Source organism: Arachis ipaensis, chromosome B08 (assembly GCF_000816755.2).
Source record: "Arachis ipaensis cultivar K30076 chromosome B08, Araip1.1, whole genome shotgun sequence".
In the NCBI taxonomy this organism is placed as follows: domain Eukaryota; kingdom Viridiplantae; phylum Streptophyta; class Magnoliopsida; order Fabales; family Fabaceae; genus Arachis; species Arachis ipaensis.
In genome coordinates this window covers 35,468,741-35,475,177 of record NC_029792.2, presented here as the reverse complement: position 1 = coordinate 35,475,177, position 6,437 = coordinate 35,468,741, and positions in this window count along the sequence as shown.

Sequence of the window (6,437 nt, the reverse complement as noted above, 5' to 3'; positions counted from 1 at the left end):
TCCATAAACGAGAGGTATTTATATCCGAAGGAGGCATCTACCAGGGCGTTGATACTTGGGAGTGGATAAGGGTCTTTTGGGCAGGCTTTGTTGAGATCAGTATAGTCGGTACACATTCCCCACTTCCCGTTTGACTTTTTCACCAAGACGACGTTAGCTAGCCATAGTAGGTACTTGACTTCTCTTATGAATCCTGCCTCCAGTAGAGCTTGTACCTGCTCTTCCACAGCTTAGGATCGTTCGGGTCCGAGCTTTCTATGCCTCTGTTGTACTGGCCGAGATCCAGGGTAGACTGCTAGCTTATGACACATTAACTCGGGGTCTATGCCTGGCATGTCTGCAGCCTTCCACGCAAAGAGGTCGGCGTTTTCTCATAAGAACTTTATTGATTCTTTTATGTCTCCTTTTAGAATCGTGCCAATGTTAGTTGTTTTGTCTGGGATGTCTCTGATCTGGACTTTCTCTACTTCACCTTCAGGTTGTGGACGGAGTTCTTCTCGCCTCTGAACTCCACCAAGTTCGATTGTGTGGAATTATTCTCCTCTGCCTCTTAGGTTTAGACTTTCGTTATAATAGTGGCGCACCATCTTCTGATCTGCTTTTATCGTAGCTATCCCTTCTGCAGTTGGGAATTTCATGCATAGATGTGGAGTTGAGACTATTGCACCGAGTTGATTTAGTGTTGTCCGACCTATTAGGGCGTTGTAGGTGGAACTCACGTCGACCACGATGTAGTCTATCTTGAGTGTTCTGGATTGGTTTCCTTTTTCGAAGGTTGTGTATAGTGGGACGTATCCCAGTGGTTGTACTGGAGTGTCTCCCAGTCCGAACAGGCTGTTTGGATATGCTCTAAGTTCTTTATCTTCCAAGCTGAGCTTGTCGAAGGCAGTTTTGAATAAGATATCAGCGGAGCTCCCTTGATCTATCAATGTGCGGTGGATATTTGCTTTTGCCAGTATAATGGTGATGACCATGGGATCGTCGTGTCCTAAGATAATACTGAATGCATCTTCTTTGGTAAACGTAATTGCAGGGATGTCGGGTGCTTTCTCCTTTCCTTCGACATGATATACTTCTTTGAGATATCTTTTGCGAGATGATTTGGAGATTCCTCCTCTTGCAAACCCATCGTGTATCATATGAACATGTCTTTCTGGTGTACGAGGTGATCGCTCGGTTCGTCCTTCCTCCTCGTCCCTTCTCCTTTTTCTTTGCTCATCGTCCCGGGTGGCCAGATACTGATCTAGTTTTCCTTCTCTTACTAATTTTTCTTTGACATTTTTTAAGTCAAAGCATTCGTTGGTGGAGTGCCCACGAACTCGATGGTATTCACAATATTCATTCCGGTTTCCTCCCCCTCTTTTGCCTTTGAGTGGTCGAGCTGGGGGTATTTTTTCTGTGTGGCAGACTTCTTTGTAAACATCCACAAGGGACACCCGAAGAGGGGTGTAATTATGATATTTTTTAATTTTTTCCCTTATCGATCTTCCTTCTTTTTGGACTCTTTATCTTTGTTTCGGTAGGTGAATCCGGATTTTGAGGTTTCTCCTAGTCGAGAATTTTCTTCCATGTTGATGTATTTCTCCGCTCGTTCTTGCACTTCATCCAGAGATGTGGGGTACTTCTTTGATATAGATTGGCTAAAAGGTCCTTCTCATAGGCCATTGATGAGGCCCATGATGGCGGTCTCTGTTGGCAGGCTTTGTATGTCTAGGCATGTTTTGTTGAATCTTTCCATGTACTTGCGGAGACTTTCTCGATCTCCTTGCTTGATTTCTAATAGACTGGGGGTGTGCTTAGCCTTATCTTTTTGGATGGAGAATCTGGCCAGGAACTTTTTGGCTAAGTCGTCAAAGCTTGAGATGGACTTCGGAGGTAGGTTGTCGAACCATCCGATTGCTGTCTTTGTGAGAGTTGTTGGGAAAGCTTTGCAGCGAACTGCATCTGAGGCGTTAGTGAGGTACATTCTACTTCTAAAATTGCTGAGGTGATGGTTGGGATCTGTAGTGCCATCGTACAAAGCCATGTCTGGAAGTTTGAAGCCCTTAGGGATTTTGGTCTTCATGATCTCCCTAGTGAATGGATCTTGATCTTTGCGTGAGTTGTCCTCAGGGGTGGACCGAGTAGCTTTGGCTTTGAGATCGGCTTCGAATTTTAGAAGTTTATCTTCTAGTTCTCGATGTCGCCTTACCTCCCTTTGTAGATCTTTCCCAACTTCTCGTTGATGCTGGGTTTCTTTTTCAAGTTGCTTTAAACGGTCTTGAAGTGCTTCTATCACTCCCGGATTTGATGAGTTTTTGTCCCCGTTAGATTCCGGAGTATCTTTTAGTGTAGTGTCTGCGTTTTTGTGCGGTGTTCTATCCTCTAGATCTGAATCGTGGTCGTTGTCATGGTCGTCCGCCATGGTAATGGGATGACTTCCAGGTCCCCGGAAACGGCGCCAATGTTCCGAGGGTTACCTAAAACTGTAGGTCGATCCCGGATGAGATCTTCTATGCTGGTCGGAGATGACATGTCCGACTGGTGGGTAGTGGCCGGAGCTGTCGTGTCCGACTTGCAGGACTGGCTGCACTGCTGATCCTTCGTCACCGGAGGGTGGGGGTACCTGCAAGAGACTCTGATGCTTAAGTTAGCATGGGTATTAAATAGGTTTTTAGTAGAATCAGAGTATGAGTTATACCTGGGTGCTCCAGTATATTTATAATAGTGTGGAGTGACCTTCTTAGATAAGATAAGTTAGTTATCTTATCTTATCTTATCTTATCTTATCTTATCTTTGAGTGAGGTCATCTTATCTTCTGGGGAACCGCCCTTATCTCTATAGGCTTGAACTGCCTTTGGATTTGGGTCGTGTTCCTCTATTTGGGCCCTTTACTGGGCTTTCCTGTTGATTTGGCCGACCTCTTTGAGAAGAGGTCGGATAGCCTGACCTGAAGAGGTCGGTCGCTTTGTTACCGAACATCCCGGGTCGGATAGCTCGACCCAGGGTGTGAACAGTTACCACATTTACATGTTAGTTCTTTAAAATTTTGCCACCATTACATGATAATTTTATAATCCATATGCTATATATATATATATATATATTGGCCAACACAGACTTACATGTCTATCTAATTGTATATTTATAAAGTGATAGTTGAGATTTATACATATATGCTTAACTTGTTCTTATGCCATTTTTTGAACTGTTTGTAAGGGACATAATATTTTATATTGTACTATATCTTAATTAATGTTTATGGTATTCTTGCATGTCATATTTAGGACCAAAGATATTTCTCTTGTATCCAGAGGAGGCTTAAGGTTTGTATAGATGATTCTAGAACCTTGAGATAAGCTACTCACTAGATCAAGAAAAGTTGAAGAGTTTATTGAATTAGCCCAACAAAAAAGCATGGAGATAGATAAGGATTGTCTTTCAATTTTCTTTCATTTTTTCATTTAGAAAAATTCTCACTAAGTTAGTGTACTTGTTTGGTTAGATTTAATTACGTAGTTACTGCTCACAAAGTTGGTGTACTTGCGTGGTTAGATTCAATTTTATTTCCATATATTTTATCTTCATCCTTTTGTATTTTTAGGAGTTCCTTATTTCACTTATTCGTTCAACAAGTTATTTTTTATTTCTTTTCAGGTTTGGCGGTGCTTCCTTAAATTATGTGAAGAGATATGTCATGACCCATGATCTGATTGGTCATTTATATATCAAGTAAATTTTTTATACTTTTTGATCAATTGAACCATATTTCATTGTAAGTAGTGCAGTTAAGTTTTAATTTGATTTATATATTTTTTTTTTCTGAGATTGAGCAGTATTACCCTGAGAAAGGATTACACTAGAAAATTTTTTTTTTCAACGGTATTTTTCACTTGTTATTTACATTAGAGGTGGTTTTGTGGTAAATATAAAGTGTTGAGTTATTTATTATAACTACTATAAAGGGTGGAATGATTTGGTGCTTCTTTCCATTTGAACTACTACTTTAGTATGAGTTTATAAATGCGGTTGTTTTTTTTAAAAGCTTATGTATGAAATTGCGGCAGTTCAAAATCGTCGCATTTTTTTAAGAAGACCCACATAAATTTGTGGCGGTTTCAAAACCGCTGCAGATTTTTTTTAATCTACTGAGCAAAATAGCGGCGGTTCTACAACCGCCGCAAAATCGAATATCTGATTTGTTGCGGTTGTACCACCGGTTTCTCAAAGCCGCCGCAAAATCAAATCTCCACCTCTTAATAGGCAACGCTTGTAGAACCGTTGGAATTTTGTTTCGCGGCAGTTTTAAACCGCCGCAAATCCATAACAAAACCACCATTATTCGGCGTGTCTCTTGTAGTGAATTCAACACTTTTCAGCAATCTCAAGACCTAATCTAACATATTCTAACTTATTCTAACTACCTAAATCCACTAAAACAGAAAATTAAAGTAACTAAGCTCTACTAACTAATTAATTAACTTGAAGTAACAGAATTTGAAAGGTACAGAATTCAAACAAAAAATCTTGAATGCAAAATAAGAGAAAATGGAGAAGAGGGATGGAGGTGCAGTGGCAGCAGAAGTGAAAGCAGCAGGGGATTTGTAGCAACAGCAAGGGTGTTTGCAGCAACAGCAGTAGAGGCGTTCACGGTAGCAACAGAGGCGTTTGTAGTAGCGGCGGCGGAGAAGGTTGACGGAGAGGATAGATGAAAAGGTTAGAGAGAAAGTGGGAGGGTAAGTATTTAGAGAGAGAGAGAGAGAGAGAGAAAGAGAGAGAAAATTCGAAATGAATGGGGAGAAGGTTCGCAATTCGAATTTAGAGCATCGTTACCGTCGGATTTAACGGCAGATATCTCCGATAGTACGCAGTACAGATCACTAAAACGCAGCATTCTATTAAAAGTGTCTACCGTCGGATTTTTCCGATGATAACTCCAACACTAAATTTAGCGCCTATTTGTCTTGTTTTCCCGCCGAAGGTTACCGGCGACTTGATCGTCGGAAGAGGCTATCCATCGGTAGTTATTTGGCATGACGAATTCCACAACAAAACTATCACTAAAGTCGTGGGTAAAGTCGATGCTAATGTGCGACGTCAAATCCGACAATAAATCCGACAGCACTCAGTACATTTTTTGTAGTGTTAAGTATCGAAGTCTTTTACAAATATCTCCCACTATTGTTCGGGGCTGACATGATGGCACGTTCAACACCTTTACTACTATCTCCGACCTCTTTTTTCTCAAGCCCAGATCAATTGTGTTTGTTTCAGGTATGCCTGGAAACATTTTTCGAAACAATAGATCATGCTTTTAATAACTACCATTTCATTTCATCTAGATAAGGTATAATATATGTTTGAACATTCAAGCAAGAATATTTTATTTTGATTTGAAGTTGTTTCATATTTTGTGATGAAATTTCATCACGCGATTTTCGGGTCAAGCTTTTAGAACATGTTCACTTGCATATCCCGTTTTTTTAGGAGTGTTACTCTTTTAAAATATTCATTAAGTAGAGAATTTGATTAAGACATGTGCTTCAAATAACAAAAAATAAAATGGGGCCAAATAATTCAATGTTCAAAACTTAATAAAAAGATATAATTATTTGTCCATTTTACACTTTCATTAGAACCTTAATTTCTATACATAAACATTGTAAAACAACTTTGCACTGTTAAACAAATAGAAACTTAATTAGTAATACAAAATTGAAAACCAAATAGGAAAATTGTATGTTTACTTGGCAGCATATGTTTGCTTTAAATTTCTTTGTTCAACTACCTGTTTATCTCACCTTTTTTTTTTAATGCCATTTGTAACACTTTTCCTGGTTTGATTTCTTTACTGTAAGTCTTAGTATTAGATATATAATTATCTATATATTTTTTTTAATAACTTCAATTCTTGGAATAAGTACTCTTTCTGTATGGCATCATAAATTTTCAGCCAAAATTAAAATAAAATCCAAAAGATAGTCTTACTAATAAAATGCGATAATAGATATATAACTACTCATGTATTTATACTTCATATCTTAAATATTGGCTTATTCATATACATAGAAGAAAAAAGGATATATTTTAAAAAATGTTACAAGAATGTGATGTTTGAAATGTCACCGTAAAAGAATATAAAAAATACGATAAAGAACATGTAGTAATACAACATACAAAAATTATTTAAAAAATTATAAAATATGAATTGTAATATGTTATTTTTTGCTATAAATACTCAATTCTTTATTCGTAGAAGATGCACTTCATCTTGCTCTCACTTTTCATATTTCTGTTTATGTGAATTTGTTTTTTGTGCTGTACAAATATATGTGTTTATTCTTCGGCTTTTGCTTAATGATTTTCTTCATATTTACGTCAAAAGGAAATTCTAAAAAATAGATAATGTTGCAACTTGCAAGTATTATTATCTTAATATATTTTAATGAATTTGTTG